Source organism: Crocuta crocuta, unplaced genomic scaffold (genome assembly GCF_008692635.1).
Source record: "Crocuta crocuta isolate KB4526 unplaced genomic scaffold, BGI_CrCroc_1.0 scaffold253, whole genome shotgun sequence".
Lineage (NCBI taxonomy): Eukaryota > Metazoa > Chordata > Mammalia > Carnivora > Hyaenidae > Crocuta > Crocuta crocuta.
This window is the reverse complement of record NW_027529451.1, coordinates 7004494-7028916: the sequence shown is the minus strand read 5'-3', so window position 1 is coordinate 7028916 and position 24423 is coordinate 7004494.

The following is a 24423-nucleotide window of genomic DNA, read 5'->3' as shown; positions in this document are numbered from 1 at the left end:
ATGCCAGTAATTTTCTTAGCTCTTCTGGATGTAGCAAGGAATGGGCTGGCTCTACTGCGGCTTGACATCTCTGGGGTCCAGCCACAGTGTGTTTCTCTGCCCCTGGGCTCTGGCGATGCTACGCCACTTCCGGTAGATGATGATCTGCTGCCCCTCCTGTTCAGAAGCCATTGTCCTCTCTGAGAACTATCTCCTTACATACAGGCATTGCACCACGGTTGGCCATGATTATACTTTCTGGCCCTAGCCCTCTCTCAGAACTTACTGGGGGTGCGGTGGACGAGTGTGTGTGTTTGTGTGTCTGACCCAAAGTGAACCGCTGAAACTCCCTCTCTGGGAAATTGAAACTCTGACCTAGAGGCACAGAATCTATTTCTACATGCAGCTGCAGCAGTAACGGGGGATAGAAACAGCAACAGAGGACGGAACAGTGAACTGGGAGGCTACGGAAGACACAAGGACAAGAGCATAGAGAATGTCAATGTGCAAGGAGTGGAATGAAGTTTCGAGAAAACAACAGACAGGACATGCTTTCTGGAGTCGTGCAGCGGTCTCTCTCCTAATTTCAGTTTCTCCGTAAAACCTAGATGTATTCTGACTTTCAGGTTGTGTGAAGGACCCCTGTAGATTTTTAAGGACTTCTCTTCGCCGCACCCCTTTTTGTTTCTTATGAAGGGAGTTTAAGTTGACTCCAGTTATTTGAAAGCCAGGAGACTTAACTAATAGAAACTTTCACCAAAGATAAATATTTCATTCCCCTTATCTCCCCGATAAACCTGTCCTCCTTTAGGGCTGCTTCACTTGATTAACTCGAACTGTATTTACATCATTTATAAAATATTCTTGTATCAGATCGTTTGAGCTCCTCCGGAGTAGTTACGGTCTATTGTGTAAACACAGCATCGATGTGATTTATACAACTTTCATTATTTACCCAACAGACTATATAACTGCTCCAAATGAACCGTTATGACTATCATGTGGCATAAATCCATCTTTAGGCACTTCTGAAAGCATGACTCACTGTACTCCTTTGTGTAAGGGAATTTATGAAATGTGCATTATCCATTCAATAAGCTCTAATGTCTGCCTGGTAAGGTTTAAAGCTAAATTAATCCACTGGGGAGGAAAATGAAACCTGTGAATAAAGAAGAAATAATTCTTTATGCTAGCTAATCGTCACACCCTTTCGTGAAGAAAGAGTCAATCCACAGATATTAGTATCCAGTCCACCTAAAACCAATTGCAGGTGTTGAATTAATCATTAATGTTGAATCTACTCAAAAGATCTTGTTTCTGTTTCCTTCACACGACTAAAAACTAGGGTTATGTTGTTTTTGCTTACTGTTTTCTCTGCAGCGCTTGGCATAGGACCTGGCGTAGATAGATGTTCAATTCACTTTGCTGAATGAATGCCTGCTTAAACCCATCTAAATGATCTCATTCAGTTCTGGCAACAGCCCCACTTTACAGATAAGCAACAAGGACTCAGGAAGGGTAAATCACTTCTCCAAAGCTGCAGAAATTTGTCAGTGGTAAAGATGGAATCCCGTCTCTCCTACCCCGAAGCTTAGTTATTTCAATTAAGTTAAAAAGCACACCAAACAATGCAGAGATAATAAAATGTTCCTGCAACAACCAGGATAAAACAAAAATCTTGGATTCCAAAGCATTTAAAAACAAGCAGGTAAAGGGGTCTAGGCTGGAAGTCAGAAGATCTGTTTCCTTTAATTTGCTGCGTATGCTGAGGCTAAGTCACTTTATTTTTCTCATCTTTCCTTTCCTGCCTGGTGTCCCAACTCACTTTTTTTAAAAAAAATTTTTAATGTTTATTTATTTTTTAGAGACAGACAGACAGAAAGAGTGTGAGCAAGGGAGGGACAGAGAGAGAGGGAGACCCAGAATCCGTAGCAGGCTCTAGGTTCTGAGCTGTCAGCACAGAGCCTGACACGGGGCTCAAACCCATGAACTGTGAGATCATGACCTGAGCTGAAGTCAGGCGCTTAACCGACTGAGCCACCCAGGTGCCCCTAACTCATTTGCTTAAAAACGCAGTCTGGATACTCTTGTTTCAGTTGTCTTTATTCTGTCTTCTTCTGTCAGCACCTGAGAGTGAGAGCCTCCTGAGATATTCCTCCCTGCACACCTGGCTTGCCTCACTCCAGTCCTGGCTCCGAGGCCTAGTACTAACCACCTATCATTGGTTTCATCTGAGAAAATCAGTCACTAATGACGTTCAAAAGAGGCCCCAGGCCTGCCTCTCTAAGGTGGCTGAGAACTGGAAGGAATATATTCTCATTAGTGACATTGTAGAGATCTTACAGTTTTACCTGTAAGATAAACCCCACTGGCTGGGTGGGGTTGTTTTCTCTCTCTCTTCCTCTCTTTCCTTCCTTTCTTTTTCAGTTTTGCTGTATCGGATATCTTCCCAGACCTTTGATAGCATATCAGGTGGACCCCTGTGAAGGCGCCCTTGAGTGGATCATGGTAAGAACGGTAATGCCAACTCTCTTCTCAGATGACATAATCGGTTGTGACCATTTTTACCCCCCACCCCCAAAAGGAATGCTGCTCTGATGAGCATCTCTGCCTTTGATCTGGCCTTTGTACCTTCTCAAGTGATGCTGATGTAATCTTTGTTTAGGATTGTCTTCTTCACAGAATGAAAGTGTATAGTAGCTCTGCGTTGGGGAAGTTTGGGCCTATGGTCTACAGAGGGCACAGCCCCAGGACAAACTTCTTTGGTCCTGGGATCCATCCAGGTCTGGGGATAGCATGGATTGCTCCTAGCCCCTTGGTATGAGAGCAGAGGAAACACAGATACCAGAGACTGAGGCACCTTGTGGTTTAAGCTGGGTTGGGTTGAGCTCAAAGCCCCATTTGGGACTCATAAGAAAAGTCTCCCAAGGTTTTGAATTGCCCTGCAGAGATCCTTAAGATAGTCAAGTGGGGCAGCTCTGGGTGAGGAAATCTGGGGACGGGCCCAGTGACTTTTCTTTCCCTGCAGACATCGTAGCCTCCCTTATTAGTTACCAGTGATGTGGATTTCAAGACTGAAAGTTCAATATATGTGCTGTCTCTTAAAGGCAACTGTCAGTAGACTAAGCAGTCATTGAGGGGTGCGAATGATTTTTAGATGAATACAAACATTGGGTGATTGTTTATTTAAGAAAAAGAAAACAACATAGGGTAGATTAAATCGGGGAAAACAACAAGAAAAAAGAAACAACCAAGCCACATAAAAAAAATAATAACAGCACAGAAACAAGTCCTGCACAAAAACGAATCACAAAAAGAAACAAAATTAAAGCCCCTGAATGGCATTTGAGTAATGGTGAGAGACGGCACCAATGCATTGCCTTGTCCTTAAAATTCACCGAAATAGCAGAGAGTGATGAATAATATACACACAACGAGGGAAACAAAAATCTCTTCATTTCCATGCTCTCCAGAGTTTAACTGAAATAAGTCCTCCTTCCTATTTGAATGTGGCCTTGCAGGGCTTTGAAATCGGAAAACAATCCCTGCATGCCGAATTGGGCACTTACTAGCTTGCATTTAAAAATAGGAAATGAAAATGAGTGACAAACTAGAACACTGGAGGAGAGAGAAAAAGAAATATCGCTTTCCTAGCCTTCTGCTCCTTCACAGTCCAATCCGTCCCACAGGCACAGTGGAAATTGCTTTGCCTGAGCCGGCAATGGGGTTTTGCCATAAGTTATTGAAAAGGCAAATCAAGGTTTTTAGATCCTTGTAATTACAAAGCTAAAAAGCAATTGGAAAAATATATTCAGCACCTTCAGAGCATTTGATGTGACTTCCTGGTGACACTTAGAGCAGGGGCATGCTGCTGAGGGACGATTTTTCTGTTCAGTTCCTCAGCCCTTTCTGAAAGAAAAAGAATTCTTAGCACCGTTTTTCCATTAAGTGAATTCCGTTAATTAGCTACACAAACAGAGTACATGCATTATTCAGCAGCAGGCGTTCATCAACTTTGTCTTTCCACAGCCAGCCCTTCTTCTCACCTCTTAGCTAGACGGGCCAGCCTCCTTCTATTAGGATAAGCCTTTGAGACAGTTCTGACTTAGGGGTTTGGGTGGAAGACAAGGGCGTGTCAGCCATATTGGATTGTGGATGAGTTGAGGGTAGTGAAGTGCCTGAGTTGTGAATAAGGGTCATAGAATCTGAATGATCTCATGACTTGACAAAGAAAAAAAATGGCGGTATTTCATTTGTGGCCACTCTAGTGTGTGTGTCCTGGAAAGACTTCCCCTGCCTCATTATATTTATTGAGATCCAGTAACCCTGATTCATGAGCTTATCACAGTTGGGCTGAGCAACTGGCCACACACATGTCCAGAGAGAAGATTCTTGAACCACTCCCAGTGAGCACCACACGTAGCTGGGGAGGCGAGCCCGGCAAGAATTTCAAGACATAGTCTCCGATTCAACCAGAGACTCTATTCTAGGAAAAAGAGAGTCATCCAAGCCACCCATCTGGATTTGGGGATGCAGTTGACCATATGGCACAACGGATTCTAGGAATGTGTAAACTTGTTCAGTGCGTTCTCTTGGTAATGAGGAGAGAGTCTAAAGGATGTCAAGTAGTTGTGCAAGATCCCACAGTTGGCCCGTAGTGAGGCCCCTAAGCCCCTGTTGCTTGACGACAGCATGTCAGCCTCAGGGCGACCTTGAAACACAGCTTCTCTGCCTTCTCCTGCTGATGATATCTTATTCCCTATTCTTACAGAGAGGCTTTAGGGGGTAGTGGCTTCTGTACACCATTAGCTTGGGTTCGAATCCAGCTTCTGTCACATAGGAGCCCTGGAATTTTGGTCAAGTTAGGCAATTAACCTAGACCTAAGTTTTCTCTTCCACTGAAAGAATTGTTATGAGGATATGGATGCCTTAGTACCTGGAACATGTCCTTAGTACTTGGATGACTTTGTACCTTAGTCCCTGCCGCTCCTCACTTCCCTACTCTCTTCAAGGAACAGGCTTGATCTACCTGTGATTGACATGGAGACAGTAGTTCATGAGGCTAATGACACATAAGTACAAGTTAGGCTAATATGCTAGCAGTTTTGAGGTGGACAGATGTTGTTTTGTCTACCTAGCATTCTCCCCTTTGTCTCAGAATAAAACACTCCTTTCTTGTCCCATTATTTCTTTACCTATTCCATTGATGTGGTCAGAGTAAGGCTCTATGTTCTTAGATGGCCCTGTCACACTGGCCACAATTAATTTGTCCAGTAGCAGACACCCAAGCCAAATTGGGCAAATAGGTCATTCGTCTGGATTTTTCAAACAGTAACTGAGGGGAAATATGCTTCTCATTTTTAGTGATGAAACTGGGATACAGGAGACAGAACTCTGACATTTGCCGTGCAGAAGAAGCAATACCTCAATGAGGGAAAATGGGAGGCTCAGTTGGTTAAGCTTCCGACTTCGGCTCAGGTCATGATCTCACAGTTCATGGGTTTGAGCCCCGTGTTGGGCTCCGTGCTGACAGCTCGGAGCCTGGAGCCTGTTTCAAATTCTATGTCTTTCCCTCTCTCTCTGCCATGTCCCCCACATTCATGCTCTGTCTCTGTCTCTCAAAAAATGAATATAAACATTAAAAAATTTTTAAAAAAGGAAGTAGAGATGAACTGGAGAAGGTCTTAGCAACATTTAAATTCCTAGATTTAGCCTTTCCTGAAGACTAACTTCATTCCTACCTTTGATATGGTTGGCTTTTTCACCCTCCCCCCTTTTTTTTTGATTGGGAGGATACCCCAGTATCCGTCCATTGAATGGTGCCTTTACGTAAGTGCTTCTGCACAGTAAGTATGTATCAGGGATATGTTACCTTTCTTGCATTGTTGATGTATAGAATCAGTATTATAATATATCTAAGGCCCCCGAGTCTTAGTAGCTATGTGTGTTTTATCTTTACACGGGTTTAAATACAAGATCTGCCATTTATTATATGCCATGCATGTCAATCTTCCCATGGATCAATCATTTATCTATAAGATGGCACTGTTAATAACTCCATCATAGTGTAGTTATTAGTATTCAGTGAAATCATACTTGGCATGTTAAAGTGCATTGTGTAATAAGATGCTATGCAAGAATATGATAATGCATGACTTTTGTCATACTACACTATACTTTCTACAATCCCCAGTCTTACTTAAGGAAATCTTCACATCATGCTCCCCTTCTACACTTTTCATATGGATTACTAGTATGTAGCAGAATTGCATAACTATAATCTAAATGGCACCAATTTGTATTTCTTTAGTAAGCCCTCAGCTAGACTCTAATGCAGCTTAAACACTGAAGCAAAAGGAGCCAAGGATCTTACTAGTTTTGGAATAATCATTTGCAAGACGTGAACATACTTGACACATGCCTGATAAGTCATTTGAACAATTATTAAGCCACTATCAGTGATTCTAAAGGAAAACCTCCCGACCTTCCTGATTGTGTGTCTTATGCCTTTGTCCTTGGTTTTGTTTGGGAGTGAGATTTGAGAATCCGCTGGGGCTGAGAATCAAGGCATCTCATTTCTGGGTTAATCAGGAGGGAAGAGTAAAGAAGACGATTTATTCAGTTTTCATAATCAACGATTTAAACAGAATAGACAGTCTGTCATTTTTTTAAACAAGGGTTTCTAGCAATTTATTAGGCAGAAGAAATATGAACGGCCAGCCAAGAGAAATGGATGAACGAACGATTTCATCCTTGCATTTTTCCTACTCGAAGCTTATGACAATTGGCAATGTTTATTGAACACCAGCTATGCAGCCAGAGATTTATATGTAGTATAGCCTTCATGACGCTATTTTTCTTATTCCCCAAATGGAGAGACCGAGCATCTGCAATGTGACGTGACTAGCTTGAATCTAGGGCCATCGGGGTCCAAACCACTGCTTTTCTGCCATGCTAGAAAACAGGGCCTGGTTAGAAGTGTGTTAGTAGGGGCATGAAGGGGTGCTGCAGGTTATGATAAATGATTTGTCTGAACCTCATCTCCCATGGCAATCAACTTTCCCAAACCATGCAATGGGTGTCTATCGTTTCTGAGTCTTGCTGCAGTGTCTATGCTATCTTTTCATTCAGTGCTTTCTTGAGCTTGTGAAGGGACTTCTCCAGATGTTTCCCAAATCAGGAAGTGTGAAAAAGTCCAACTGTGTGTAAACCATTCAAGGACTCTGCCAGGTTACAGAAAGAGTTGAAGAGTTTATCTGCCAAAGAGATAGAACAGTTGATGACATCCTTTCTTTCTTTTTTAAAGTTTACTTATGGGGCACCTAGGTGGCTCATCCTATTAAGCCTCCGACTTCAGCTCAGGTCATGATCTCATGGTTCGTGAGTTCAAGCCCCACGTCGGGCTCTGTGCTGACAGCTCAGAGCCTGGAGCCTGCTTCAGATTCTGTGTCTCCCTCTCTCTCTGCCCCTCCCCTGCTCATGCTCTGTCTCTGTCTCTCTCAAAAATAAACATTTAAAAAAGTTTTAAGTTTATTTATTTAAGTAATCTCTACACCCAACATGGGGCTTAAACTCATGACCCTGAGATCAAGAGTCATATGCTTTTCCCACCGAGCCAGCCAGGCATCCATCTGAGGTGATTTCTTAACGAGATGAGAACAATCTTATCTGTAGTAAGTTAAAAAGAAACAAGCAAAATAAACCAAAACCAAAAACCAAAAACCCCCAAAAACCCAACTCTAAATTTCTCTCTTGCAAAATAGTTTCACATAGAAATTGAACAGCTGTTGTTGTAGTTGCTATTACTACCATTATTATTATTACTACTACTTATTGAAAGTATGATTGTTAAGGCCCCGTATAAAAGCCCCCCTCAGGAGAAGCGTTTGGGAGAGCTGAATGGTCATTGATTTTCCAAAGTGTCCCCACCTGTGCAGCCTTCCTTGAAAATGGTAGTTTCTCCGACTCACATTCAACCCAAGACATCTGTGGATGAATGTCTGTATCAGCACATATTCTTTGTCCCTCTTTCAGGTAGTTACCATTAAAAAAAATTTTTTTATGACTTTATTTTATTTTGAGAGACAGAGACAGAGAGCAAGCGGGGAAGGAGCAAAGAGAGAGGGAGACACAGAATCGGAAGCAGTCTCCAGGCTCAGAGCTAGCTGTCAGCACAGAGCCTGATGTGGGGCTCAAACCCACGGACTGTGAGATCATGACCTGAGTCAAAGTCAGACACTTAACTGACTGAGCCACCCAGGCATCCCAGGTAGTTACCATTTTTGCTTTGTAAGCTGAGTGATTTTATTCTTAAGTCTTGTGTCTCCTCAACTACGACAGAAGTTATTTCACAGCAGAGAAACCACTGGACTTCTCGTTTGTAGCCATAATCTTGAACTGGTATAAGGCTGAAACAGATTTCCTTTTCCAGGTCCAGGAGCATTGATTCATCACACACTTACCAGGCACTTTGCTGGGCTGAGCATACAGTGGCATCTCTTCTTTCATGCAGTTTTCTACCATGAACGAGAGAATAAATTATGGGGAAAATCTCATACAATATCAAGAAAAGAAAACAGCGTGATGAAATATGATAGAAAATCAGCAATGAAGACTCAGGGTCAGGAGTACCCCAGGCTGAGGGAACAGCAAGCACAATGAACTGATGTGATATCTAAGGCACCATGTCCTTTCCCCACAGTAAGTGGGGGGATGTGGTGTGTGTGCAAAAGCCTGGGGGTAGGAGACTTCCTGAATGAAGTTCCTCTTTATAGGGAAAAATGAAAGTTGAGGGCACCAGGATTAGAGGCATCAGGCCTTGAATAAAAATATGAAAAATCTCTTCGGTATTTTATATTCACTAAAATGATCCAGCAAACTACATATCAGAAGAGAATATCAATAATGTTTGTTTATTTATTTATTTATTATTTTTAAATTTTTTAAAATGTTTTATTTATTTCTAGGTGAGAGAGAGAGACAGCGTGAGCAGGGGAGGGTCAGAGAGAGAGGGAGTCACAGACTGAAACAGGCTCCAGGCTCTGAGCTGGCAGTCAGCACAGAGCCCGATGCGGGGCTTGAACCCACGAACCGTGAGATCATGACCTAAGCGAAAGTCGGACGCTTAACCGACTAAGCCACCCAGGTGCCCCTGTTTATTTATTTAAATCAGTAATAATTCTTATCCCTCTATTAATTTCCAATAGCCTTTGGGCAAATTTCCTCAATGTGGAAGTAGATAACAAAACTGAATACATGTGTTCTTTGAGGAATAAAACTATGTTGTGAAGTCTGAAATTCAGGGCAGGCACCAGCCTCCTAACCAACAAGAGCAGATGAGTAATGGACTGTATTCATGCCCATCATCGATGTCTCAGGCACAAATGAACCTTTGAGGTTTAAATTATTCTATCCAGAGCCATGGGTTTGAAGGGGGGAAACCTCCTTTGCAACAATAATATCCTTTTCTGTCTTCAAATAGTCTTATAAATCTTCTTGAAAATGTCCCAATCCTTAGTTTGTCACTTGAGGCCCTCGCTGATGTGCCCCCAGTCTTCCTATCCACTAAATAACTCTCATCTCTATCCTCCAAAGTTCAGAGTATTTGAGGAATAGACACATAAATCAAACTGGTGATGGTAAGACATTAGCTTTATATTTGCTAGGCTTCTTGAATCCATAACCACAACGAGAGTTCTCTAGATCTTGATTTTGAGACAGTCCACTCAAGAATGAATTTGAGTCTGCTGAGCAAAATGCTTTCCCAGAATTGACGCCTTATTTCCACCGTGTTCTCATGTGTGGAGTCCTATGGGTTTCCACACTTGCTTTCAGAAGCAGGTCTTGGCCATGACCATGTGTTCTTTCCACATGGAACTGGGACAAGTTATGAATGCTCAGATCTTCCCATTTTCATCAGTCAGAATAGTCACTCCTTCCTGGGAAGTTGGGAAAGAGAAAGAGACAGAGACAGAGTCAAAGAGACAGAGAGAAAGAGAAAGAGAGAGCACATATATGCTATTGTTGCAGCCTTTTTTTCAGAGAGAGAAAGAGAGGGGGAGGGAGAGAGAGAGAATCTTAAGCAGGCTCAGTGCTCAGCACAGAGCCCAAAGTAGGGCTCAATCCTATGGCCCTGGGACCACGACCTGAGCTGAAATCAAGAGTCAGACATTCAACCAACTGAGCCACCCAGGAACCCCATTTGCACATTTTTATGGGAGTATGGAATCTGTCTAGGGGATTCTTCCCAACATTTAGCAACTTTTTGATCTCTTAATCAACTGGGCAAACAATGGTGTATGTTTCAATAAAGTGATTTTTCTCCTGCCCTCATTCAGCTACACCTTCTGGTGGGCACGTTAGTTTTCACCAAGAGAAGATTATGAAATGGTTCAGAACAGGACATTCATTAAATCAACTCTGAAGCCATGCTGTACCCTAGGTTGAACAGCTGCTCCCTATTTTACTTCCCTTTTCAAATCATGTCCAGCCCTTTTGCCCAATATTATTCAAGAGCTGTTCATCCTAATGACAGCACAAAACCATCACAAATACAATAGTAGCAGAATGAAAATGTCCTCACTTTGAATAATATAGCTTCCTTCTTCTTGTTAAATCCTGGGGTAAAATACAAGGCTTCAAATTAAATCTGCTTGCCATTTTAGGTTAAAGTCTAAAGACATTAAAGTCCAAATCCTTCTCCCCAGTGCCTAATTCTCTTTAGTCTCAGCCAGAGGCATCTTACCTAGATGCCGAAGTATAAATGGAATGCTTTAAGTAGCTGACACCTGGTGATCTCTCATTGGATTGGTGATCCCTGAAATTGAAGTAATTCAAACCTGAGTCTCACATTGTATGGATGCTATTTGAAGAGTCCCCAAATTAGCAGGACATACTTATTATAGCAGCAGGGAGGGACGTTGGAGATACTCCTGTCATTTTTGCAAAGAGGCCTTGTCACAGGTTGGCTTTCCTGGAAAGTGGACTCTGAAACATAGTATGTAGGATGTATATTAATGAGTTCCCAGGGGATTAAAACTTGTGGAAGGAAAGACAAGGAAATGAGTAGGTAAAGGGAGGTACGTGGTGATATAGACCCCAGACAGCATTGGCCAACCTCCATGGGGAGCTAGGAGGATTCAGAATTGTCCTGAGTTTCAGGCCAAGGTGTCTGGGACTTTATCCTACCTCACTGACCAGGCACTGGATGTGGGCTATCCAGACAAGGATGTGACCTTGGGCCATGGGCCAAGTGGTTCTCTGCCTCTGAGATAATCCCTGAGGGAACTGCCTGCTGAAGGCTGTCTCCCCACCAGCGGTCTGTCCAACAGGTGAGCAAGTCTGTCACTGAATGATGTCATCACGCCCACCACACTTTCCTAGCATTACACCTTGCTCTAGTCTCCCTGTTCCCCATGTCACATACCCAAAGCTTCTAAGTGTCCAGCCTCCACTGAATCCAATGCTTCTCTAGAGCTGAGTGACACCTGTGTCTGGTGGATGACATGTCACTTTTGGGCATTTTAGGAAGTGATCTTAGCCCTCTTCCAAGAGTGTACCATCACTGTTTCTTGCTATGGAGTTAATTCTCTTGGTTTCTGAACTCTGCCCGCTGTGGGCTATTTTCTTCACCACCCTACCTTCGCTTCAGCTGCAGAATTTTAGCAAATCCCTGAAGTGAAGCTGCCATTGATGATTCTGAAACCCAAGGCCCTAGGGGCTCTGTAAGGACCAAGATCTCTGCCGTGAGTCCTTCTCAGGAATACTTTCTATTTTGAGAATGAAACATCTAGCCCTAAATTGGTATAGTCACTTCGGAAAACTATCTGGCAGTATCCACTAAAACTGAACATAAACATACCCTTTGACCCAGAAATTCCTCTCCTAGGTGTGTGTCCACAGAAATGAAACATAGGCTCACCAAGAGACATGTACAAGAATGCTCATAGCAGCCTTATAATAACATCCCTAAATTGGAAACAACCTCAATATTCATTAACAATGATAAATACAGTGAGGAATACTCATATAGTGAAGTTCCATGCAAACTATTGCTATATATACAAAATAAATATGGAAGTTTCTCACAAATCACAGGTCAAATAAGACACAAAAGAGTTCACTCTGCCTAATCCTATTTGCATAATGTTCAACATTAGACAGAACTAAGCTATGCTGCTGGGGACAGAGTAGGGTTACTCTTAAGGGGGTAACAATCAGGAGAGGACATAAGGGCCATTTCTGAGGCTGGTTACACAGTTGTATTCAATTTGTGAAAATTCAATTTTATGTATTCATAAATTTGAAAATTCAACTGTTTGTATGCTTATGATTTGTTCACTTTCCTGCATGTTATTTCTAAATGAAAATGGACTAAACGTAAAAATAATTGCAAAATTTATTTCTAAATCTTGAATCATTCATTTTTAGGTCAATAACGGCAATGACATTTCTTCCAGCCTCCTCATATTTTTGAAACGAAATATATACCCCTGATGGGATTGAGTTTCCTTGCATTGTTCCCTCTTTTCTTTTTGGGATGTTTCACCTAAGTCTTTACCATTTTAATGTTATTTTAATATTGTTTCCTTTCCTTCTCTCTTTCCCATTAGGCTAGCACTGTCTTCAGAATCTGAACCTGTTCTTTACTTTAACCTTGTTCTTACACATTTTTTTCTAACATACTTTTTGAGATTTTTTTTCTTCTTGTTGTACCAACTGCTGTTGGAGAGATTTGAAAACATGGAGAATTAGACAGGCAAGGGCATCCATTGTTCAAAAAATCTGGTCTTCATTCACTCCCTTGAGTAAGAAAATCCCACCTAGGACGAGTCTCCATTCAACTAACCTCCAAGCTGGACATAAGCTTGTTCTGTCATTGTATCATCTTGCTTCCCTTCATAGATGCCATCTCTCTTGTGCTTTCTCATTAGATTGATCTAATACTCCATGTTTGCTCAGAATAGTCCTGGTTTAATCTTATTGGCCTGGTAAAATTATCTGTGGCAGGTTGAATAGTGGTCCCCCCGAAAGAAATATATCCCTAGAATAAGGGTATTTGCAGAAGAAATTAAGGTAAGATTCTCAAGATGAGACCTATCTGGACAGAATGGGATGGGCTCTAAATTCAGTGATGGTGTCCTTATGAGAAAAGAAGAAGACATAGAAAAAAGCAAGGCAGATGGACATTGGAGTGATGTAGCTACATGTCAAGGAACACCAAGGGTTGCTGGAAGCCACCAGAAGATAGAAGGAGTAAATGAGGGATCCTCCCCTGAGATCCCACAGAGACTTCCAGCATCCAGAATTGTCAGAGAATGAATTTCTGACTCTGTGGTAATTTGTGATAGCATCCCTAGGAAGCTAACAAGGTAATAATACTCCTTTCATTCTCAAGATGTGTCCCAGTTTGGATGATAAATTAGGGTCCTCATTCTGAACATTTTCCTCAGGCATCAAATGCCTAACAAACCTACCAAAAATAACCATAGTATATTAGAACTTACCTGCCCACCCATGAGGTATTCCTCTCAGATCAGCCCCCATTTTCTGTAGCTACTTGATTTTACCAGCCCAAGTTTCATGGGCACAATTTCTCATAAGCTTGTATAGCCAATGCTCCATCTCTGGCTTTAATATGATAATTCTCTGTATATTCTTAGATCTCAAATTCTTGAGGAGAAGGAATTATATTTATTCCAAGACTTGGCCTCTCTTCCTCTGAAAATGTCTTGATATTTTTCCATTTGTCTTTTTCAAAATAGAAGCTTCTTAAAGTAAAGTCCTTCTCCACATCTTGGGCCAAAGATTTTGATTAACTTAAGCTACCCAGAAGTTTCTCTTTGTTTCTGTTCCTATTCCCGAAGACTGTGCATCCTGTGCACAAGCTTACCTTAATGCGTTTTGGTTCATTGTACTTGTGATGTGTCTTTCAAATTTCCCTCCATTTCAGTTGAAAAAGAAGTTATATTTTCAATAGGTTAATAGATTATAGGCCATTCCTTAGACTGGCTTATTTCATTACCTTCCCATCTCTGCCTGGTTGAAGTCACAGTCTGTGGCCCTAAAATATTAAAAAAGCTACCTGGAAATCATGTGATGCTAGATGACTCTAGGAACTTAGGGGGAAGTTCCCCAGGGAATCCCAGAGTCTCTTCTATGTTCTGTACTTAGCATAAAACAAGGTGAAGAGAATTGGGCATGGACAATCTAATGGTGTCTACGTGTGTCTGGCAGAGCAGTTCTAAGGTTAAATAATTCTTGGTTTATAGCTCTGTCTGTGAACAGACACAAATAAGATAAAACCCTTTCACCTACTGAAAGATGGTGAAACAGATGCTCTTCCTTTTGTGATATAAGTTTCACCTTAAACTAAACAATCTTTGTTTTCCTCCCAGAAATAGGACAGTTGACTAGTCCGTGTGTGTGTGTGTGTGTGTGTGTGTGTGTTTTCCTTCTTTGTGTCCACTTTCTCTTCACTCCTTTAGGAATCTCATCCAGTCTCATGGCTTTTGTCCCATGAATATACTGTTGACCCCCAAATGTATATTTCCTTCTCCATTTTTTCTCTTAAACTCTAGAATCATAGGTTCAACTACACTCAACAGCTCAACTTCTATGTGTGATAGATTTCTCAAACTTGACACGCTCAAAACTAAACTTCTGATCTTCCTCTTCAAACCTAGTCTATGTCATTGAATGGCAAATCTATTTTAGTTTCCCAGTATACAAATCTTAGAGTCATCCTTAACTCTTTCTCCCTTACCTATACCCTAGTGGTCTAGAAATCTTGTTGACTTTCATTCAAAACATATCCCCCAATTGAGAATGCTTTACTACCTCCATTTTCATGACTTTGGTCTGAGTTACCATCATGACTCATATGAAAAAAAAAATGTAGAAGCCTTCTCTCTGGTCCCCTGACTTCCACCTTTGCCCTCATGTTGTATTCTTACACAGCAGGCAAAAGATTTTGCAAACATAATTCAGTTTAGCAAACCCTTGGATGACTTCCCATCTCACTCAAGCAAATCTTCACAATTGTTAACAGGTCCCTACATTGTTTTTTATCCCTCATACCTCCCTGACCATTCCAGCACTCTCCTCTTTGCCTACTTGCCCTAGCCCACTGGCTTCATGACCACAAGCACCCCACCCTGCTTTTTTAAAGGTGTTCCCTCTGCCTGCCCTGCTCTTCCACCCCACTTCCCTTATAGCTGCATGACTCAACCTACCACCTCCTTCCAGTCATTAGTCTACTATAGGTTTCCAATGTGGCATAGCCTGACCAAGTCATTTTACATTGGAAACTCTCCTCCAACCTCTGGGAATTCTGACCTTCCTTTTCTTCTTTTTACCCTTTGCTCACTGGTGCCTGATACTTAGTAGGTCCTTCTGATTTGTGCATCTGAATGAATGGATGTAGTTATAAGCCCTGCTAAAGCTAATGTGGGCCCATAAAAACAGTTCAGGGTAATTTGTGGAGGCTCCTACAGCCCATATCTGTTACAATAGCTGCATAATCACCACAGAAGCTACTACAAATAGAGAGGCTCGAGAGTTTTTGGAACATTGAAGCTTACGACCTAATTTTCCTGCCCTGATTGATCCAATAACCTTCTTGTTTCCATGGATTCCATGGACTATTTCAGTCTCTGAATATCAGTGCTTACAGCTATCTATCCAGATTCTCAGTTGATTCATTAATTGGAAATTTAATGAAACAATAAATAACATTACTCTCTTGACTTTCTGAGTTCAAAAATAAGGAATCTGTAAATGAATTAATTAGATGGACATCAAAATATCAACCTTATTTATGGCAGAGGAGAAAGCAGCTCAGGTCTCTCACTATAATCAGGTTCCTGATGTATCCCCTGTTCCTTTGCATTTGTTTATTAATAAAGTTCGCCACAACCCCATAGGTCAATTTTAAGACTTTGAAGTATTGAGCCTGAGGAAAGAGGACTTTATGTCTTGGTGTGTGGGGAGGGAGAGCAGTTGGAAGTAAAGATAAATTTTATCTATTGCCAGCTTTCACTATGGGAATAATTGTAAGTAAAGAATGGATCTTTCAGAATTAAAGTTTCCATAGTGTCCTTGCTGACATGAGCCAGCATATTCCATCAAATAAGGGAATCTTGTGAACTCTTGATGGTCTTGATTTTTTTATTTTTCTATTTTTATATGGCTTCCAAAAGGGAGAAGAGGAAAAGAAAAATAAAGCTCCTGTCAGCTCCACTAGCTAATTATTTTCTCCTTCTTCTCCTCATTCATCTGTCTCTCCTTCTTCTCTCCCACCTTTTTTATTCCCCTTTCTGACTGCAGTATTTTCCTTTTATGATCTAAGGAAAAGGGAGATGTAACTTTTGATTACTTGAATTTCCCTTCCTTTCCCTTCCCTTCCCTTCTTTTCCCACACTCCCTTCCTACCTCTTTTGTCTTTTGCTCTCCTCCACACTTTCTCTGCTCGGATTTTGGGTAGCTTTAATTTATTCCACACTTCATGAGTTCAGATGCTTTAAAGTTTGTTGCAAACAGTTGTGTTTTCTTATTTCCCATCATCTTTTCCTAGAATGATGAGTTCTAAAATTCTTTTTTTCTAAATATTTATTATTTACTTTGAGAGGGAGAGAGAGCGTGTGCACAAGAGGGGGAGGGGCAGAGAAAGAGGGAGGGAGGGAGAGAAAAAGAGAGGAAGAGAGAGAGACAGAGACAGAGAGAGAGACAGAGAATCCCAAGCAAGTTCCACACTGTCAGCACAGAGCCCGATGCAGGGTTTGATCCCATGAACCTCGAGATCATGACCTGAGCCAAAATCAAGAGTTGGACGTTTAATCCACTGAACCACCCAGGTGCCCCTCAGTTCTAAAATTCTTGAGCCAATGAATCACTAACTTATATAAACAAAGACTAGGGAAAGCACACTATGACTGAGGCATTTTAATCGCTATGGTAATCCCAGCAGCAAATGTTTTCTATCACCTCCTCTGAAGCTGACTCCTGCTTCAGATATGATTGGCTCATGAAATCATTTAAGATTCAGTTCCAAAGTACAAGCATAGTTGATATTTCTGGACATGTTCCTGATATAAAAAATTCAGGGTTTTTCATTTAAACATTTATGAAAGATCCCAAACATGTTAGCATTTTTATGGTATCAGCAGTGATATTTATAATGTTACCAGATTGAGGAAATGTTTATCATAAACGGTAAAGCACACTCTGGAATATCTATATGGCTAAGCATCTGATAGCAAAAGACGTAAATCCCACCCTTCCTTTCACCTGATCCTCACCCAGCATTTAAATCCTCACTCCCATTATAGGCTTAAATTATGCATTGACCTGCTCCTTTCTCACTGACCCCTTTCAAGCTATGGACAAACTCAAATACCTACAGACATCAGGGAGGTAATGTAAGTGAGAGAGATGTTGGAATACAAGAAAACCAGTAGAACAAATCTGAAGATAAATAGTAAGTCCCTGTAGTCTCAGAGGTACACTCGGGTGTGGTAGAGATGGTGGTGTATTAGAGCTTACATACCCTGTCTAAAGAGAGCAGGATACTCTGTGCATCGTTACCTGGCAAAAATATAGCCATGCATTGCCAGATCTTCCAAATTTTTTGGAGAAGCTGGACTTTGGATATTGATGTAGAATGTTCTATTACCCCAAAAGCTAGCAACTTACTCGGATTACTTAATAGCATTGTGTGGAGCAAAGACCATCTGAAGAGTAGAACTGGCTCCAAAAAGCTACAGCTTTGTTATGGAACCATTGAAATCCAACATCTCTGACAATTCTACTACTTTGTTGTGGACTCCAAAGTCATCAATCAACTAATGAAGGAGAAGCCAAAGTAGGAAGGAAATATGATTTAATGGGAACCTACTATGGTCCAGGCAGAGTACAATTACTTCAATACTATTTAGCAAATATTGGTTGAGTATTTGCCTTATGCCAGACACTAGGCAAAATGCTTGGAATATGCCAGTGAACGATACAGACAAAATCTCCAACCTCACTGAGTTCATTCTATCTACAGTTCTCTTACTGAAGGTCAACTTCAATCCTGAAGAGAAGAAGTATTATTAGCATCAGTTTTTAGATGAGCCAAAAAATGATGGAAAACACGTTTGAACCCAATTGATGAAACTTCAAATCCTCATTTGTTCTCACTATGCCATATTCCATGCTAATGCCCAAGACAAGGGAAATGAGGAGATGGAGAGATGGCCTTCCAAATAAAGTGTTTTTATGTGTATTAAAAGAGTGGAGTCTCACTGAGTTACAAATTACAGTTGACCCTTGAACAATGTCGGGGTTGGGGCAATGACCTCCCACCCCTAACCCCCTGTGAAGTAAAAAAACCTTCTATAACTTTTCATTCTCCCAAAACTTAACTACTTAACTGCCTACTATTGACGAGAAGCCTTACTGATAACATACACAGTTGATCAACACATATTTTGTATGTTATATGTATTATGCATTGTATTCTTATAACAAAACAAGCCAGAAAAAAGAAACCATTATTAAGAAAGTCATAAGGAAGAGAACAGACACATAAAATACTGTACTGTATTAACTGAAAAACGTCTACATGTAAGTGGACCCATGTAGTTCAAACCCATGTTGTTTGAAGGTCAACTGTACATCTCACAACTGTAATAACAGTAGCAATATCAGCACACATGTATTAAGTTTATTCTTGGCTCAGCACTGTGCTAAGTAGTTTTCACAAACTAAGTTTTACTGCCATAGTATTGTTAGGTAACAGTTATTACTCTCATTTTAGAGCCAAGGTAACTGAGGCTTCAAAACAATAACAAATCTACTCAGGATCACACAGATAATCGATGGTATATATCCAGTTCAAGCTCAGATACATCCTGACCCAAAGCTTGTGCTCTAAAACCAGCTCTACTTTGAGTCCCATAATTCAGTCCTTTGAGATCAGCAAAAACAGTGGATTGAAAAACTAGACATTAGAATGCAAGTTTGATACCCTTGCTGTATCATTACCGATGGGCAGGAAGCCCATGGCAAGGATCCTTTCTTAAAGAGTGTGGTCAGGGATTTGAACTTTGCCCTGCTCAGTATGAAGAGCATAACAGCAAGAAAAACAAACCCTTCTCTCCCTGCCTTCCCTCCCCCCCCCAACCGCTCCAAGCCTTTAGTTCACAGGCTGCCTCAGCAGACTTGGCTGTTGTTCATCCTTGTGAATTCTCTTACTGATAGAGCCGACCATCTCAGGATACTCAGTAGGCCAGATAGATATGAAAGTAAGAAACCCATTAAGCCAATTATAAGTGGTGAAAGTCATGGTGTAAACTAGTTGCATTAAAGCCACCTGTTCTTTGCATAATATACACACAGCTAATAATTATTAGCAAATAATTTACCTCTCTAATTTGAGTGAAGCTGGGAAAATATTTGGGGTATTTATAAAATAACCATTTTCTCCTTTTCAAGTATGTATAAACAAACATTGAGTTTTATAGATTATATAGTAAACCCTTTGTCTTCTCTCACAAATCTGTTTTTTATTTTCTGTTCTTTCCTTGGTAAAATCAGCTAGTCACCTAAGCTAGAAATGTAAGTTTTTTTTCTAACTTTTCCTCTACTTTAGCCCTTAGATTAATCATCAAGGCCTATTTAGGCATCTCTAAAATTTCTTGAAGTCTTTTGTTCTTCTTCATTCTCCTGTCTTTGCTGTAGATTAGTCTCATAACCAACTGCTTAAATGATTATGATAGCCTCCATACTGGTTTTCCTGCTTTTATTTTTTTCAACATTGCTGGTTTCAAGACATGCTAGAATATGATTCTGTTCTGTCAAGACCGTTTAAGGGTACTTTTGGTCTACGGAATAAAGTTCAAACTCCTTTGCCATGCCTAATGTTTAAGTGCATTTATTCATTCCAACTTTCATTAAGCTTCTCCTGTTTATTCCCTAGAGGAAAAATAATAAACAAAGATAATTTCCTGCCACTGATGGAAACCACTTAGAGTCTAGTGGAGGAGTTGTATATGTATATGTAAAGACATGTACAATGTGTATAATAGGTGTGAGTTAGAAGTTTGTTTGAGATGGTATAAGAGTTTAATGATGGAATGGTTAATTGATTTCTGTAGAGTGTATCTGTTGGTTGACTTTGTAACATCCATTCTATAATTTTCCATAATCCCACATCATGCTGCTCTTGGTTTTAGTCACAGAAAGTGTGATATAGGTTAAGCCAATTTGTGTTTTCCTTGTCCCTGGTCTCAGTCAATGGTTCAGGGATGCACTTATGAACTTGGCTGGTCAAATAAAAATGAGTGTTGGGACTTTTGTAGGGAACTCTGGATCAGATATGCTCTTGTCTTTCTGGACAAGGAAGCATGATAACCCAGGACTTGATGGCCAGCCACTTGGAAAATAATATGGGAGCCAACCAAGGTCAAGATGAAGCTAATATTATGAACAATCAAGCAAAAAGATGGTATGAAATATTTCTTTAATGATGTCATTAAGCTGAGGATCAAGTATTCTTAAACTCTGCCCTAATTTTGAATTTTTTAGTTAGGTAAGCCTCCTTATTGTTTAACCAAGATTATACATAAGTTTGCTCCCAGCTTTTAGTTCCTCTTCTCTTGAAAACTGTTGGGACCCTTACTTCTGTAGTTTAAAAAAGACCTCATACATGGTCTAGGTTCCTCCCTGTGAGGCCTACTTTATTCTTGTCACTATGTTCTTATGTTTGAAATGTATGTTTCAAAATGTTTTTTTGCTTTAGGATTCTCATTATTAAGACCAATCTTCCTCTCTCTCTCTCCCTTTAACCACATGCTCTTTCAGATGTTTGTGTCTCTCTAAACTCAATTCTTCACAATTTATCTTGGGGAAACCACCTTTCTCTTATTCTCTGTCTATATAATGTAGGTGTCTGTGACTGTAGCCTCTGGCTCTAGGAGAGAACAAAAGACATATACTTGGCTAATGAGCTGGTTACAACTATTAGGTTAGCAGGGGCTCTGTAGCCATGTCTGGTCAATCTGAAGGAATAAGCACCCTCTCTGGTGTATCAGTCAGGGTCCAATCAGGAAAGATTGATTGATAATTTGATAATTATAATAATTTGATAATAAAAATATGATAATTTGAGTATGAAATTTTACTATAAAAGGTTACTAATGATTTATAGGGAATTAACTAAAAAGGGATAGAAAAGAAATCTAAAGAATATCCTAGGGCTGAAAGAAGATATCTAAGGAAGAAATAAAGTTGGTTTGTTTCTTTGTTTGGCCTTGGTGAGAATGGAAATTTCCCATTCTGGAGACCCCACTGGAGAGGATGTGATTATAGACACTAGATGGTGAAGAGGTTCCTTAGGTTGTTCAGACCAAAGCTGCCTCAAAGTTGGTGGGACACAGCCAGTAAGCAGAGAACCACCAGTTGGGGGTATCCATGAAATCACCAGGAGGCTGCCTGTAGGAGAAGTATGGAATCCATTGTAAATCAAGCTGGAGTAGATTGAAGGCAAGGTTTTAGAGCCCAATGGAGACACTGGGGAGCTGTCACCAAGAAGCTGATAGCAAGTGAGCCCTGGCACCTGTAGGAAGCCCTCTCTGTCATCCCAGAGCTTGCCAGGATGCTCTTCAAAAGGAGTTTGTTCTATGGATCTCACTGTTGGGAAGCCACCTAAGGAAGAGAGGCTCTCTGATGTCTACTGATGAACACTCAGAGCAAAATGATGGCTGTTTTGCCAACAGGAGAGAAAAGTTCACCTTAGAATGAATAGAGACGGTGCAGAGAAAAATGGAGCTGAGAGATGAGAAACGAAAGCTGTTACAACATTGTTTGAATGCCCGGATCCATCCATGCCTTCAACCCACATTGAGAGGGAGCAAAGTATGTGACCCTAAAATATGCCATTTTGCATGTGGATTATTTTGAGCTGAAGGCAATCAAGAATCATCAGACTCTAGAAAAACTTTTACCTTCCTCTTTAATTACCTGAAAGAGTTTAGGCAGAGAGTCTGGCCCAGAAAGAAAACTAGTACCAAAAATAACTTTTTATCATAAAGAACTCTCTGTATAGAAGGGCAAGCATCTAATTATCAAACATTTGCTCTTCTTATGATTCTGTGGATTACCCTCCTCCTCTTTGAAGCCCCAGGCTTCTATCCTATTTCTTAGCTCAGGACAGCATGTCAGCCTTGATTGACCTACTTGTCATGGGGTCTTATATTCTTATGGGACTCCCATAGGTGCGTAATTAAGTTTGTCACTTTTCTGTTAATCTGTCTTATGCCAATTTAATTAATAGACCAGCCAAACTAGCCAAGAAGGGAAAAACAGAAAAGTTTTGCTCTCCTACAGCATACACTAGGACTTTTTAGTTATAAAGCTGATGAGATTTTTCCCCTAACTAAACCAGTTTGAGCTGGATTTAAGGGTCTTACAGTCTAAAGTGTGCTGATAAAATATTCAATAAATCCTCAAGCATTCAGATCAGGTCAGTGTTGTCTTTTTAATCTATATATTGTCTCATTTTTGAATTCTGGTTCCTGAATACATCATTCCAGATACTGTAGTGACCTAGAGTCTCCACATTTGCACGACACCATAAACTTCTTATGTTCCAACATTTGCACGACGCCATAAACTTCTTATGTTCCAACATCCTCAGACTTCCTGTGTCATTGCAGGTGGATCTCAGGCTTTTATGGTTCAATCATTTCATGTGCAATATCATATTAATTACAATGGAACAAACGAGATTGAAAGGGTTGAGTGACAGTGATGGAGGGAGAGTTCTTAATGAGAGAATCCACGTTTGAGAGCCTTAGCATTTGTTTTTTCCAGATTTGAGGTAATTCCAGAGAGCCAAGATACTCAACAAAGCCCAAAGTATTACCTGCCCTTTTCTGAACTGAACGATTTCAATGTGAAAGACGAATGAATAGCTGTAATATGGTCCCATAAACTTAAATGGTCACAATTTAAGAAATTGAATTGGTTTTGATAGGTACTTTTTCCTACTGCTGTTGAAAAGTAATTTGCCTGAAAGTCAAAGACAAGGGGAGAGAATTTTGTTGAACACACAGAGGAATGGTTTCCAGGTGAACCATTAGCTTTGCTCCATGATCTCAGTGCCCTCAACCGAGGCTGAAGTTGTATCAATAGCAATCACTCATGTAATCTGACAAGGGAGGGATTGCCTGATGGAGAATATTTCCAAACACACGATAGCCCAGAAATTGCTCTCAAATAACCTGGCACTGTTCCCAGAGATGACAGCCTCTATTATATATATCTTTGTAAGAAAAGATTTCTGCATTTCTCATATTCCACATGTTTAGTCCAAGTTAGAAGGTTTGCAGCAGAACAGAACTTGATGTTGGAAGAGGCAATAGAATTGAAATACTCATCTCATTGATCTTGACAACTTTCAACTTTCTCCAGTTTATTCTACATGCAACTTTGGCCTGACATAGGTTTTGAATGTGAAAAAGGAGGATGAAAAGGAGAAAATAGAAGAAATGTGGGGGGAAGTGAAAAAGAGCCATTGGAAGACCTTCATTCAAAGTCAGGAACTTGAAACAATGATGACTGGGGGAATCAATTTCTGCTTCTCTGATATTCCTCTCCTTTCAGAGAGAGAATCAGGGTCTGAATCTAAGCTAAATGTTCATCTTGAGGATTCTGAGTCACTAGCATAGATTATTGGGAGTCCTCTTTCATAAAGGACCATAGATCTTCTGGGATAAACAATGCACATTCTAAGATGTGAACCCAGAGCTTTCTAGTGGGAGATAAGTGCTTCCCCAACCTGTCAATAAACAAAGTTTACATTTTCTCAGAGGGCAGAAAATTCTTCCCCAGGAAAGAGTGTTCTAAAAGGTACACAGCTAGTACACCTGAATATTGTGCTAGCTGATAGTTCACATAAGCACAGGCACTTGGGAGTAGGGGGGGTGGGGAAGGGTTGTTTTAACTTCTTGGAAAAGGATGATCATTGCACTGGATTTTTAAAACAATCAGTTGGTCTTTAGAAGACTTAAGAGAACCATAATCATTGACAAGTGTAGCCACCTACAGTAGATCAGAAAAATTCTACTCACTTCATTTGTAATGTCCAAAAACTAGGAGAACCCTAACTGTCTATTTTTGGATGAATGGATAAAAAATAATTGTGATATATCCTTCAAATGGAATACTATTCAGCAACAAAAACAAATGAGTGATACATGTAACAATATGCATGGACTTCCAAATAATTACTCTGATTACACTTATAAAAACTACAGAAATGCAAATAAATCTATAGTGACAGAAAAACAGTTCAATAATTGCTTGAATACTTAGGGAGGTCGAGGAAGATGGGAAGGAGGAATTACAAAGGGGTACAAGGAAATTGTAGGTGATGATGCATATGTTCAGTTCTGTCTGTAG